The sequence below is a fragment of the Lutra lutra genome, chromosome 1, assembly GCF_902655055.1.
Source record: "Lutra lutra chromosome 1, mLutLut1.2, whole genome shotgun sequence".
In the NCBI taxonomy this organism is placed as follows: Eukaryota; Metazoa; Chordata; class Mammalia; order Carnivora; family Mustelidae; genus Lutra; species Lutra lutra.
Window position 1 is genome coordinate 193,752,065 of NC_062278.1, and position 15,560 is coordinate 193,767,624.

At 42.5% G+C, this 15,560-nt stretch overlaps 1 protein-coding gene across 4 annotated transcripts in view; it reads right to left on the reverse strand.

Moving 5' to 3' along the window:
* The window catches only part of PTPRG (protein tyrosine phosphatase receptor type G), a 707,992-nt gene that overhangs the window by 551,878 nt on the left and 140,554 nt on the right, over nt 1-15,560 (reverse strand). The gene's annotated exons all lie outside the window — the stretch shown is intronic.

Below are 15,560 nucleotides of genomic sequence, written 5' to 3' on the forward strand. Positions count from 1 at the left end.
TGTTTAAGGTTTCAACAAAATAAACAGAATTCATGCTAAAGTATTCACCATTATTAATTACCCAATGATACTAACAGTTCCCCTTTGAAGCTGTTATCATTATAACTTAAGGGAAAAATAGGACTATGAATTTGATCTTGACTTTCATATTTCAAATAGTTGCTTAGAATTTGAAAGGTTTAGAGGAGACTTCTGCAACCAGGGCTCCAAAGGCACAATTCTAATTCCAGCAAGTGGGTCGGATACCCGGTCCACATCTGTTCCCCAGCCTTACCTACCCTGCTTCCTCCTCCAGATGAGAACCCACATTCAGTCCCGACTCCCTCTCTACCACTCAGCTATGAGCCTCAAGGAAGTTGCCTCAATTCATGGCACCAGGCAAGTAGCCAAATGGGTCTAACCTAAATGCCTTCTGCTGGTCCGGATGCCATACCTTGTGTGTTCCATCTTGCCACCCTGAGCAGAGCCACTCTGAAGACAAAGCCATTGCACCGATGACAGAGCAGAAAGTTAGAAACAACCTGAGTTCTCAGTGAAGTAGCTGGCCACTGATACCTGGAAATCCACTACCTCAGGATTCTAGTATAGACAATAACCTTTCTTTTTCTTCCTCCCTCAAAGTTGGGTCTCTCTTCACTGGCAGCTGAGAGCATCAGAAGTAATACAAGGGTCTTGCTTTACAAGGCAGTCCTAATCAGTATGTGGTCTCTGGGGGTTTAAAGAAAATCAAGCCCTCCAGGCACTTCCTTACTTAGGAAAATATACAGGGCATGGTGTTCACTATGAGAAACAGAACACAAAATTCGTCCTCAAATATGATGCTCATCTTCTTAATTTTTAATGACGGCATAATATCCCATCATATTGACAAGCCCAGCATCAGCTGATAATGGTGAGATGTGTGAGCTAAAAATGGTACCTCTTCTGGACACTTCTCTGGCCATCTGCCAAGACAAAGAAAGGCCCAGTAACTTTCCTTATCAATTATATAGTGCCTCTGTAGTGAACGGCACATCCTTGAATTTGTAGACACCTCTACAACTGGGGACAGTTCCAAGCCAGTGGCTTAAATGGAAGCCACTGCATCCTTAAATTCATTATCAAATTTCAAACAGTTAGCAATACAATCAAATCTGACGACCCTCTATTACTTAAAGCACTGAAACCACTCAGGCTACAGTTTTAATGGAGGCATCCAACTAGAACAGTAACCAATTCTCCACGAGTCCCAAATAGTGGCCAGTGACCAAGAACAGAAATGTACAATAATTCCAGCTAGGGAAGGGGGTAAAATTCGGTGCAAATTTATTATGCTTGGCTGAATTTACAATGTAGTTGAAAGGCAAGAAGAAGTTAAATAATCCTGTAAGACAATCACCAGAGAGATGTCTGATTAAGTGCCTAGCAAACAGAATAGACAATAAATTAAAATTACGAGCAAGAAGAGTGGACTTAAAGAGATCACAGGTAAAATACTTAAATAATCAAGGCCAACGCAGCAGAAACAAGTGACAAATCTAATTGGCTAAGTTACAGCAGTCAGTGTCTTGCAACTGGATACTTGAAGAGCCTCTAATTGCATTTCCCAATGACTGGGATGAATCCACAAAAGCAGGTTGGCTTTCAACACCTAGCTACATCAGCTGCACAAGTTTCATTTCCAACAATATTTTAATTCACTCAATTTTTGCTTCATGCATGAGCTGTGGATACAGCAACTGACAAAGTCCCTACCATCCAGACCTCAGCTATGATGTCAGATCTTGGGGTGGTGTTAGCCCTTGAAGTGAAAAACAGTGACTACAAGGCAATGTGAGGGGTCCTTCTGAAATGCTGGTGACATCCTGCTCCTTGATCTGGAGACCAGTCACAAAGGTGTGTTCAGACTGTCATCATTCACTGAGCCAGTCATTATAATGTCTGCACTTTTCCATGTGCGTGTTTCCACTCGATCACAATGAACAAGAACTCCTTCTTCCATCATGGTATCTTACATTCCAAAAGGTGTAGGGATGCAAAGAAAAAAAATGAAGGAGCCAAATTAAAGTAAGACATATACTGGGTGGCTCAGTGGGTTAAAGCGTCTGCCTTCAGCTCAGGTGGTGATCTCAGTGTCCTGGGATTGAGCCCCGTATTGGGCTCTCTGCTCAGCAGGCAGCCTGCTTCCTCCTCTCTCTCTGCCTGCCTCTCTGCCTACTTATGATCTCTGTCAGGTAAATAAATAAAATCTTTAAAAAAAAAAATAAAGTAAGACATATAGTATGCCAAAACATACAGTATGTGCTCAGGTGAAAGAAAAGAATCAGGAAACACAGCTAGGACAAGTCAGGAATGGGCTATCATCTGAGACAGAATGGCCCAGAGACAGCCTTAGAGAAACATGACCTCTGAGCAGAGACCCACAGGCAGTCAAGAACAAGCCACAGCAGCCTCTGAGAAAAGAACATGGCAGGCAAAGAGAAAAGCAATTACAAAACACTGGGACAGGTGTGTGTTTAGGAAGTGTGAGAAACAACGAGAAGGCCAGTCATAGCTGGAGCAGAGTGAGTCAGGGGAAGAGGTCAAAGAGGAGGGAATGATGCTGGATGCTCCTGAAAAGATATCTTGCTTGAGAAAAGGGCTGGCAGTCAGGAGGTGCGAGAACCGTGGTAACAGTTTCACAATGCTCTGCTTGTGCTGATCCCAGATACACACAAATCCTTTTGTTTTTAAAAATACTGGGTATGTACCCCAAAGATACAGATGTAGTGAAGAGAAGGGCCATCTATCGGTACCCCAATGTTCATAGCAGCAATGGCCACAGTTGCCAAACTGTGGAAAGAACCAAGATGCTCCTCGACAGACAAATGGATAAAGATATGGTCCATATATACAGTGAAGTATTACATCTCCATGAGAAAGGATGAATACCCAACTTTTGTATCAACATGGACAGGACTGGAGGAGATTATGCTGAGTGAAATAAGTCAAGCACAGAATCAATTATCATATGGTTTCACTTACTTGTGAAGCATAAGGAATAACATGGAGGACACTGGGAGATGGAGAGAAGTGAGTTGGGGGGAAATCAGAGGGGGAGACGAACCATGGGAGACTGTGGACTCTGAGAAACAAACTGAGGGTTTTGGAGAGGGGTTTGGGGGTGAGGTGAGCCTGTTGGTGGGTATTATGGAGGGCATGTATTGCACGGAGCACTGGGTGTGGTGCATAAACAATGAATTTTGGAGCACACACAAAAAATAAATAAAATTTTTTTAAAAGAGGGCACGTGGTGGTATGAGTGAAATAGGTGAAAGGGATTTAGAGCACACTTATGATGAACATTGAGTAATGTTGTATAGATTTGTTGACTCACTATATTATACACTTGAAATTAATATAACACCTCATGTTAACTGTACTGGAATTAAAATTTTAAAGTTAAAAAAAAAAAAAAAAAAGAGCCACACTGAGACTTGCAAGACCAGGAATAGTCTCGACACAATGTAGGTAGTTTGTTTGAATTTGCTAAATACATAATAGTGTCACCTTGATATTTTTTTTTCTTTTGTGTTGATAACAACTGCCATAAATTAAATACAAGGGGACTTCTGTCTGAAAAAAGATAAATAAAATGAAAGTACAGATCAACTTTCATAGTGAGAGCACCGTACACATTAGCGTGCTTACCAGAAACCCAGAGCCTCCCCATTTAGAAGCAGTTCATTAGGCCCCTTACTTATCCACTTAGTTGATAAATGAGAGTCAAAGAACCAACAGCAAAACACATGTTCTCTGACTCCGAGTTTCTATTTTTTTTCCCACTATAATTTCTTCTGTAATTAAGCAAAGTGCTGGCTTTTAGTTTTCCTTATAGCATTATTCTACAAGTACTCAGAGAAGCCCTACTATGTGTGCAGCAGAAACAAATGATAAGGCAGAAGGGGCTGGCCCTCCAAGTCAATAAGCCACTTGACTCAAGGAGTTGGGAGTCGTCGCTAGAGGAACAGGTACATGGAAGGGGTATAGGACACTGAGCCTGAGGCATGAAGGAAGGTTTCCTGGAAGAACTGGTAGCCAAGGTGAGCCCCAAAGGACAAATAGCTTGGTGTAAGAGAGACCAGAGAAATAACACAGCACATGGCTTGGCACAAAGTAAGTACTCAGCCCAACTGATGACAGTTACTAGCTGGACCACCACATAACCTCAAAATCCCTACTCTTCCCAGCCCATATAATGCTGGTGAGTTACCCTGTGGATGACTCAAGCATTTTCCTCTAAAGGGTTGATAACTGGTATTACTTCCAAGGAACAGAATCTCTAATTCTGATTCCCCTACTTTGGAACCTGTGATCCTTCAAGGCAGTGAACAGTCTGGCCTGGTCTAGAAAAAGAGTTTGCAATATAAATTAAAGGGAAAAGGCTAAACTGGTTTAGGAAACCAGTTTGATATATTTAAATAGATAAACCAACAAGTGATGCATGTGCCAGGCAAGACGGGCTCCATGGTGGCCAGGGAGATGTCTCCATAGAGTAGGATTCTGACACTGGGGACAGTCCAATAACCTGCAGTGGGCGGGGGAGGGGTGGTATTGGGATTGGGGCTGTCCCATACACTACAGGATGTATAGAGCAGCACTGCTGGCCTCTACCAACTAGGTACCATTAGCAAGCTCTTCCCCCAGAGATGTGACAACATCGAGACAGGGCCAAATCTCCTCTTAGCAGCAAAACACCCTCCCCTCCCCTGCCACAACCAGTCGAGAAACACCGCAGTAGTGAGAAAACTACAGACCTTTAGTAGTGCTGGAAGGAATACCAGGGAGGAGAGAAGCAAGGAAAGAGAGAACGTGCTTATCTCCTGACCCATGACAAGCTGCACCATTCTATAAAGAACCAGAAAAGTGATAATCAGAGAAACTCAACCCCACGGCTAGCCCCACTCTTCCTAAGCCTGACAAGCACCCAGACTCAACTCAGAGACTAGACTTCAGGTCTGAGGTAAGGAACACTTCACTGCCACAAGAAGGAAACAGGATAAGAGACTGAGAAGAGGAAAAGGAGGAAGACCTCAAAACAGGACAGGCGGACCACCCAACGGATTTGTTCTGCCTCCTGCCACTGCCCTTTCCCTTCCACTACCGAGAGAGCCACCAAAGACACTACCTCGGGCTGCATGGTGGAGGACAAGAGGCATGGAGGCCCAGAAGAGCCTACAGATGAGAGCAGGGCCCAAACTCTGACGATGCCACTCCTCAAATGCTTAGGTAGGAAAAGGCTGCGCACCTCAGTCAGGGCCATACCCTCGGGTCAAGGCCCAAGGCTGCCAGTGCTTGGTAAATGCCTAAGAAGACTGGAGTCTTCTGTTCTAAGGAAAGACATAGACCCCAATATCACTCCTCCGATACATCTTCATGCACACCAGTCAACAGACAGAATCCTTCCTAAAGATTTCTGTGATTCATACGCTATTGCCCCTTTTCTCTCTCCCTGGTAGGATTTTATGGTTCAGTAGCAGGAAAAGCAGTACAATGTCTCAAACATGGGATCCTTGCTGTTTGAGAAAGCTTTTGCCAGAGCCAAAGTGGAAATCCTTACCTAAAATGAAGTTTAGAGATGGTCGTGGCTTTTAGTAAGCCAAGTGATGGCCAGTACCTGTACAATTCATGAGGGAGCATTAGGGACAGTTTATGAAGCCAAAAGAGCTATAACGAGTTAGGCATTTACTGCTGATTGTTTATTCCCTTTCAACTCAAGACCCACGCTTCCAACTCACCGTGTGCATCACAATTTAATGACTGCTCAAAGCCAATAGCGTTGAAATCCATGCTTTATTACAAACGGGAAAGGACGTGAGGGAACAGGGCACCAAGCCAAAAGGGTTATCACAACCTTGTTGCAAAATCTGGCTTCTCTTGGTGAGCTCATCAAGCTATCCTATTGAGTCTTGGGGCCACTTCAGTGCCCTCTGCTTCCAGAAGGCCATAGAAAAGCTGCTAAGTCAAGGGAGCACTGAGCTTGGTACCCAAGCTGCTATTCAGGGCACATCGAATTTCCCTGATTTATTTCAAAGCAATGGAGACGCTGGAAAAATTTCCACCTTCCTGCTTTCCTCTCAACCCCAATAATGAATATAAAACAGTCCTGGATTTTAAAACTAAAGGACAGCATCAAACATCAGACCCTTTTAACTCGCTAAAATCAAAAATGCATGAAAGTGGGTATGTCACATGCGTTCAGGCCTTCCTCAGTGTGCAGTACAAATCTACCTGGCATTTTTCACTTCACTTCTATGTGCCATTACAGCAGGTGAGAGCAAAAAGCAATTAAGGATAATAAGCAATGTCATTAAATTCTTTCCTGAATATAACAGGTCAACAGTAAGAGAGGAACTTGGAGTTTCTAAGTATGTTATAGTTTTCTGAGGCTCACTTTTTATAAATTGTGTTTGAGTCAAACAGGAGCTAATATATTCTAATCCTTACAAGAAAACACAAACCATAAGTGTGTCTGGTCTGATCGCAGGGTCATGAGATGGAGCCCTGCATCGGGCTCCACATTCAGTGCAAAGTCTGCTTGGGTTTCTCTCTCCCCTTCCCTCTCCCTCTTTCTCTGATAAATAAATAAATCTTGAAAAAGAAAAAGAAAACAGAAATCATTCCTGACAGTAACACCTACTATAAACACAAAGTATCTATCAATTCATGCTTTGTAGGAAAACAGAACAGTGATTTTCATTTCCCATGGGCAAACTCTGGTTCTCTTGCCTTTAGCCCTGAGAATTTGGACCTTGCTTTCTTCATCTGTAAAATGGGAATAATAACTCTATGTACCTCCCAGGGTCATGGTCAGGATTGTGCACTGCATTTAGGAAGCACTTACTTGTAACCATTACTATTATTACCATTCTTTCCTTTGGGCACTCAGAGATTAATCAGAAGATGCACAGAAAAAAACGGGTAGTATGGACTGTTGAATTAAAGAGGCACAGGAACTTTTTTTTTTTTTTTTAAAGATTTTATTTATTTGTCAGAGAGAGAGAGAGAGAGCGAGCACAGGCAGACAGAGTGGCAGGCAGAGGCAGAGGGAGAAGCAGGCTCCCCACAGAACAAGGAGCCCGATGTGGGACTCGATCCCAGGACGCTGGGATCATGACCTGAGCCGAAGGCAGCTGCCCAACCAACTGAGCCACCCAGGCGTCCCCACAGGAACTTTTTATAGCATGTGATTCCAAGAAACATTTATGAAAAGTAGGCAAGAACACCAATATATCTCTTGCAATAAGGGCTAGAAGGGTTTAACAAAGAAACAAGTCACCAAAATAGGTTGAGTCAACATCCCTGGGAATTCTTACAAAAAATTAGGCAAATATTTTTACAAGAGGGTTTAAGCACAGGTTTGCCTTTTAGCCCCTAAAATGCTGTGACTAGGGCACCTGGGTGTCTCAGATGGTTAAGAGTCTGCCTTCGCTCAGGTCATGATCCTGGGGTCCTGGGACTGAGTCCCACACTGGGCTGCCTGCTCCCTATGCCTCTCTCTCTGTCTCTCATGAATAAATAAATAAAATCTTAAAAAAAAAAAAAAAATGCTGTGACTACACAACATTCTATAGCCCAGCAAGAATAGTAGGTGGTAAGGACATGCCTAAGGAGAATAATGAGCATACTATTTTCTTTATAAGAAGGAACAATAATTTGTTTATATATCCAAGAGTTCCTGACTTAAATAATAATAATCCAAAATGCTTATAAAATATACTGCTTTCCCATAGGGCAGATGATCTCATGGTTTTGCTTTGCTTTATAGTAAGAAATTGATTTCTCTCCTCTAGTTGAGACATAACCTTGATGAACACCAAAACTCACCGTCGTACAAAGATATTAGGACTCTAAGGGTAAATTATTCATAAAGCAAAACCATAAAATAACCGCAAAACAGCACTTCAGAGGCAGAAACAGACCTCCGCAGGGTTTGAGATGATGTGAGACACTCAGCCTTGAGACATCAGCCCCAATTCTGGGGAAAAAACAAATGAAGCATTCCCTGAAGAATTATAAGGGGGAGAGGAGTGGCAGGTGGACGGAGCCATGTCTGAAGCCTCTCCAGGCCTCTGGGCTCCCCTACCACAGGGAGGACCCTCTCCAGCTACTACATCACGATGTCCCTCTCGTCTCTAGCACACTGCCTGCTACACTGCAGGCAGGCAGTAAGGATCTGGTGATCACTCTGTGGACTTATCAACACAGAAGCAGCACTCCCTTCTGCAGTGGAGAATTAGACACCAAAGAGAGAGAAAAAAAAAAGACCTTTGTGGGAAACCAGCATTCACTCTATTCTAGTTCTTCTTTGAGAGCACCCAGTGGTATGATCACATGTTGTCACCGCCTTCTTCTTCTTCTTCTTCTTTTTTAAGAGATTTTATTCTTAAGTAATCTCTACACCCAATGTGGGGCTAGAACTCATGACCCCGAGATCAAGAGTCTCATGCTTTACCAACTGAGCCAGCCAGGCGCCTCTTCTGTCCTCTTCTTCTCTTTAGTTCTCTTTAATTTCTTTTTCGGTGCTCAGCATCCATCCCACATGCTCCCAGCAGCATCCATGCCTTTTTGGAAAAACATGCTTCCTTGACTGCAGGTCATTAATCAGTCAGCCCAGATGCCTAAGCTCCCATTACAGGAACTGGAAGCCAAGAGGTCAGGACATGGGCCTCTATGCCTCGCCAACTGGACACCCTGCTCTCATGCCACCGCTGAATCACAAATGAGCTCCTTAAGGAGAAAAAGCAAGGCTGGGGGATTACTGTTCCTTGCAGCAGGAGATGCACCTCTGACCAGACTCTCCCGCTCCCCAGCCTCCTGGCTTCTCTTTGTTCCTTGCCTATGACCTTGCCTATTGTGTGAGCTCCTGATAACCTTCCACAGAACTTAGCTGACTTAACTTGCCCAGATCTGGTCTCTGTTGTTTGCAAGGAAACAAAAGGTCCAAACTAACCCTTGCAAAGAAATGATATACTTATCAGGTTTAAGGGTGCCTATGAAAGTACCAGTCATAGAAAATGTCAAAACAACAATGGCTAAAACAAGATAAGGGTGACTTCTCTCTACTATTAATCAAGTTCAAAGTTAGGGAGGTCTGGGGATGCTGAGACATTCTACAGTAACAAGGCTCATGTGGCACCTGTGAATAAATTAGGAAAAGGAACCCCTCAGTGTAAAAGCAGCCCTGTGGGTACAAGGCTTAGTAAGCCCGTGATCCTTTTGCAGAAAGCAAAAGGCCCAACATTTCTTCACATACATACCTTGGGAAGCAGAGCCTGTACTGAATGTTAGTCTCTTAATCAACCTCTCACCCAGAGGTCCTTCTGCAAGAAATAATATGCACACAAATATATACGTATATTTATAGGGCTATCCAGACTGCTTCTACCCTGTAGCTCTGACATCTTCTGTACATAATATCGACCTCATGGGCCTTAGGTAACTGCTCGAGATTCAGCCATTATGTCCACATTCCAGCTAACAAGAAGGAAGAAATAAGGAATGCCTCTTCCCCTTTAAGGACACTTTCTGGACATCACATGCCATTTCTATTTATATCCCATCAGCCAAAATTTAAATCACACATAACCATAGAGGCTAAAAGCTGGACTTTATTCCATACAGCTTTATGCCTGCCTAGAAAAAATGAGCTCCTACTATTGCAAAGGAAGAGAAGAAAATCAGCAATCCCTAGTCCACTATCCAAGGGTCAGTTAATACACTGATAAATGACAAACAAGGTAGGCTGTGGCCTCTCCTTGAGGTTTTTCGGAACGGACACAGTTGATGTCTCACAAAATATATTAATAGTAATAGTGCTTGTACTTTAGAAAACCAGAAAGAACTTACTAGAAAGGATTTTAGAGATCATTCAGTTCAAATCTCTCATTTGAATATTAATGTTTCATGACATATACCACTTTGCACAGATCTATAACATTGTATTTTTAAAATATGGCATTATCATTCATTTGTAACCTACCAATCCTTTGTTAATTATTACAACAAATGCTTTAAAGCCTTTTTAACATTTAAATCACCCATGCAATTAGCACACTGGCTAATAACAAATGGAAATGGGCACATAACTTTTGCAGGCCATTTAATAAGAGTGCGGATGCCTCACTGCCACATAATAGATAAGGTGACCACCTTCTACGAACCAAAAATTGGGGCACACTGCCTGCCACATGCACAAGGATGGGAGTAACCGCTACTGAATGCTAAGATCGGCATGTAGAAGCTGGGGCTCCACTTAATGACGAGTATCACTAACTTTGAGACAAACCATACCATGCATTGGGGGAGGTGTGGATGAGAACAGGCATAACTGAATAGAAGCTCCATGGGGATGGGCTCCTTAACCTGTCTCATTCTCTACTATTCCCTCCTGCCTAACAAAACACCTGGTCGCTACAGGGACTTAAAACAAACAAACAAACAAACAAACAAAAAAACGGATTTCAAAGACTGTCAAAACTCTGATAGGCACTTAAAGATCCAAATCCAGAGACTTAGCCTAGGAATTTTCAAGAAACTGGAGAATCTAAACAAACGACAACAAAATACCTGAATGATGAAAGCAGGGGAATTTCTGAAGGTAGTAAATGTTACGAATTTCTTTTTTTTTTTTTTTTAAGATTTTATTTCTTTGACAGAGAGAAATCACAAGTAAGCAGAGAGGCAGGCAGAGAGAGGAGGAAGCAGGCTCCCTGCTGAGCAGAAAGCCCGATGTGGGGCTCCAACCCAGGACCTGGGATCATGACCTGAGCCGAAGGCAGCTGCTTAACCCACTGAGCCACCCAGGCGCCCCAAATGTTACGAATTTCTAAAGGTAGTAAATGGTATTCCTCTACTGTCTACAAATCCCCCAAAACATCAAGGAACACCATTGTCTCATCTAATCTCTTCACGAAATGATCAGTCAACACATTATCGATGATAATATCACATGCTGAAGCTGACATATATGACTTTTCCTGCATGTTTCAGTACTTTAGGTACATGTATAAGTATGCATAAGTACAACGAGGCATTCCTCTGAGTAGGAAAGCAAGGACTGTATTTAGGAGCTTAGCAATTCTCTGGTGTTTTTTTTTCCTTTAAAAAAAAAATTTTTTTCAGGGCACCTGGGTGGCTCAGTGGGTTAAGCCTCTGCCTTCTGCTCAGGTCATGATCTCAGGGTCCTGGGATCGAGCCCCGCATCGGGCTCTCTGCTCAGCGGGGAGCCTGCTTCCTCCTCTCTCTCTCTGCCTGCCTCTCTGCCTACTTGTGATCTCTGTCTGTCAAATAAATAAATAAAATCTTAAAAAAAAAATCTCTGCAGTCAATGTGATCAAAATATTAGCATCTGTTCAATGTGAGTGTCTGGTGTCTTTTCTGTATGTAAAATTTGTCCATAATTCAAATTATAAAAAATAATTATGACAGTTAAAGTAGAATCAAAAGCTTTTTCTAAGAAAATAACATTCATAACAATTTACCTAACAAGGCTTTTTTTCCCAGGGTAACACATTTGTAAGTTTGAAGAGAAAGACAGGATTCACACGTGGATGCCATGGAGGAAGGTGAAGGTGGGATGATAAGAAAGTAATGGAGATGCTGTATCATGAATAAGGGTCTAAATGATCAGGGGCCACTCACTAGCCAAATGACTTGGATGGGAAATTACTTCTCACAGTTCTTAACATCTTAGCTCTCCATTTACTTGCTTTTGAAATGGAGATACTATTATGGAACCCCACAGGATTCCTCTAAGAGTTTAGCACAAAGACTGGAATACAGTAAGATATCAATAATTGATACCAATTATTATCCTTTATATAAGAAACAGGTTTAAATATATATTCAGTCATATGAAGAATGAAAATAAGAGGAAAACGTGAAGTTCTTAAGTATTAGCTATCTATTCTCATCCAGCTTTTGCCACCGTATTTTAAACTTCTTCATTCTCCACACAGAGGCTTTTTTTTAATTAAGGCACAATTTTGTCATTCTATAAACCTATGTATGGCTCAGGCTTCAGGAGGCTGTTCTGTCAGCAACTGGAATAAGAACCTTCTTGCAGGTCTCATTTCTCCCCCTCATTTTCCTCACTCAGTCGAGGCTTCTAGTGTGTTCCCAGGAACAGCAGTATCAGACCCCCTGGGAAATTGTTTAAAACACCACTCCTCTGGTCCCACTGTAGACATAGGGTTAGGGCCCCATAATGTGTGTTGGAACAAGTCTCCACATGATTCTGACCCATGCTAATGTCTGAGAACCACCAGCCTACCTGCCTTTCCCATTTGCGTGCAAAAGGTCCTTTTTGTCAAGAGCAGGGGTTGTGAAATTTTTCCATAAAGGGCTAAATAAAACACATCTTAAGCTTTGTGGGCCAAGAGGCAAAAATCAAGGCAACCACTTAAAAATGTCAAAACTGTTCGTACCCAGTGGGCTGTACAGGTGATGGGTCATATTTGCAGACCCCTAGTCAAGAGTTTGGACTCAGGCCTACACACACATAACCCTCAAGTAATCCACCTGCTGCTGGTTGCTTTGTTTTAAGTATGGTCTTACTCTGAGTGTTTACTTCCTTCTGACAGACCTAGGAGTCCAAACTTGCCAGACCTTGTGACAATTTCTAAAATTATCCTGTTTGATTTGTGTTCTTGGGGCTAGTCCCCTCAAAGGCGGTTTGGAAACAGCCAGATGAAAAATAACACATTCCCAAACCATATTTTAGGAAACCCAGACCGGTGTTCTCCATTCAGAATTAAATTTTTACACACTATTCAACTTAAGTAACAGCCAGCTCATGAGGAAAGATCTAATGAGCAAAGGTTTTGGTGAGTTAAAGAAACCACCCGTGGATGAGTTAAAATGTCCCTTGGCTTCTGCAGCTGCTGCTGGAGGCAGGTCACTCTGCCCCAGTGAGGACTTGAAACCACAATGTACTCCTCGTTGGTACAGAAGACAGACGATATTCAGGTCACCCCACTGTAGTGACTCAGTATTTTTTTAATGGACTTAGATCAGCAATTGGCTGAGATATACAGAATGAGTACAGTCTTTGGGATCTTTGTAGATTGAAGCAACACAAAGTGACAGCATTTTTAGGAGGAAAAACTATACACTAAAATTAAAAATAAAAATACCCTTAATACCAATTAAAGTTCTCTGTATTTAACCATAGGTACAAAGGCCTATGTCCAAGAAGATGCAGGTACTAAGCCTTGGGTTTTCACTGCAGCATTATTTGTAGTAGCATACAACCATGAACAGTTCTATAAACTACAGCATAGCTCTGTTGTGGAATGCTATGCAGTCATGAACAAGGACGAGGACTTTATGGAATGACCTGTGCAGATCTCCAAGATATATTAAATGGAAAAAGAAGAAGAAGAAGAAGAAGAAGAAGAAGAAGAAGAAGAAGAAGTCTGTCTAATAATACATATATGGTGACTCTTGAACACAGGGGCAAGGGGCCCTGACCCCCCACCCACTACATAGTCAAAAATCTACCTGTAGCTTTTGACTCCCTAGAACCTTAACTATTAATAGCCTACTACTGACCAAAAGCCTTACCCATAACTAGTCACTTAACATGTATTTTGTAGGTTATATGTATTATATACTATACTGTTTTCATAAAGTAAGCAAGGGAGAAGAAAATGTTATTAAGAAAGTCATAAAAGTGGGTACCTAGGGGACTTAGTTGGTTAAGGATCTGCCTTCGGCTCAGGTCATGATCCTGGCATCTTGAGATCAAGCCCCATGTAGGACACTCTGCTCAATGGGGAACCTGCTTCTCCCTCTGCCTGCTGCTCCCCCCTGCTTGTGCTCACTCTCTCTCTCTCTCTGTCAAGTAAATAAGTAAAGCCTTTAAATAAATAAAAGAAGAAAATCACGTGGAAGAAAAAAACACGTTTACAGTCCTGTGGTATATTCATCGCAGATGATCCACATGTAAATGGACCTGTGCAATTCAAACTCACGTTGTTCAGGAGGTCAACTGTGTATCATTCACATGACATGAAAATGAGATATTTTCTGTATGTAAAAACACAGTAAAGGCACAAAATTCATTGCATTTATCTTTCAAAGGGATCTGGAATTAGGAGGGGCTCATCAAGTGTGTTTCTGTATTGTTACAAATTTTTAAACTGCAATGTGTTCGTATATTGTTTTCTAACTAAAAAAACCTAAAAATATTAACACACTGGCAGAATAAGATAAAAATCAAAGAAAGAAATCAAGAAAATGTACTTTCAACACTCATTCTCCAAAGCCGGAAATGAGGAGCTCCCTTCACTGATAGCTTTACAGATAATGTGTTGCCTAATTATTAGTAAAAGAAACAAATCAGGGCCTTCATTTAAATCAAAGTATAGCTCATACTGGGCACCTACCCCACGTGACAACTCGCAGCTGGATCCTGTGCATTTTCCCAAGCTTTTTTTTTTTTTTAAACGGAGCTGTTCTTTTATTTAATGATAGGTAGCCCCAATTCCAAATGTTTCCTTAGCACCCATAGCATTTCAGCATGTCAGTGAACTGCAAGCATTTCATCTTGCCTGCATTAACAGGGATCACATTCTGTATTTTCAGTAGCCACCCCTCTGGGGGACACACTGAGAACTCACTGTCTTACAACATGAGGGCACAGAGAAACAACAGGGAACAGAAAGCAGAAGAAAGGGACCACATCTTGGGAGTGGGACTATGTGTAGGTAGTGCGACACTCTTGCCAGCCATTTAGCGGAAGGTCAGAGGGAAAGAGTGGGGAGAGGAGGGCAGGAAAAAATGAGAGAAAAGTCCTTGGGAAGGCACCTCAAATATCAGGAGCACTACAGCCTCTGCCCAACCACCAGTCCCTGTCAGGGTGGGCAAAGGCGTGAGAGCACTGCTCACTAATTCAGCCTTCCTTCAACACAATGCACCCAGTCTCTCCGACATGCAGTCAAACAATGGAGCAGCCTCAGTGACCTCTTTCCCTGGCCCTGGGGAAAGAAGGGAAAAGAAGGACCACGGGCCCTACCTTCTGGAACCCCAAATTCATTCCACATAAATGACTCCTCTTTATTCCACGGTCACATTCTTCCTATTTCTTTGGGGACAAAACATCTTTTCTTTTATGCAATGATACTAACAGTAAACGGTCTCTCTCTCTCTCTCTCTCTTTTTTTTTTTTTTTACTTTTCTTTACACAACCTCAATGGACATATGTAAAGGTCATCAGCCTCAAATTTTATTTGAAACTGGTCCACAAAATCCAAAGCCGGAAACCAAACAACATCCTAGAACAAAGAGAGGGAGAATAAAGAAGCAGAATCTACCTACCCCCTCTTTTCCAACCTCCAACTCCCTCCCCCACCAAGCAAACAAACCAGACAGCTACCGCACTCCTGGAGGCCAAGGACTTTCCCAGCAGGGCCACAGTGACCCATTCTTCAGGCCAGCCTAGGCATCCTCGCCAACGCAACACCCAGCCCAAGGGACCCCACACACCACTTCTTGGTTGATATGTCTGGGGTGTGTGGTCATTAGCCAATGAGGAGAGA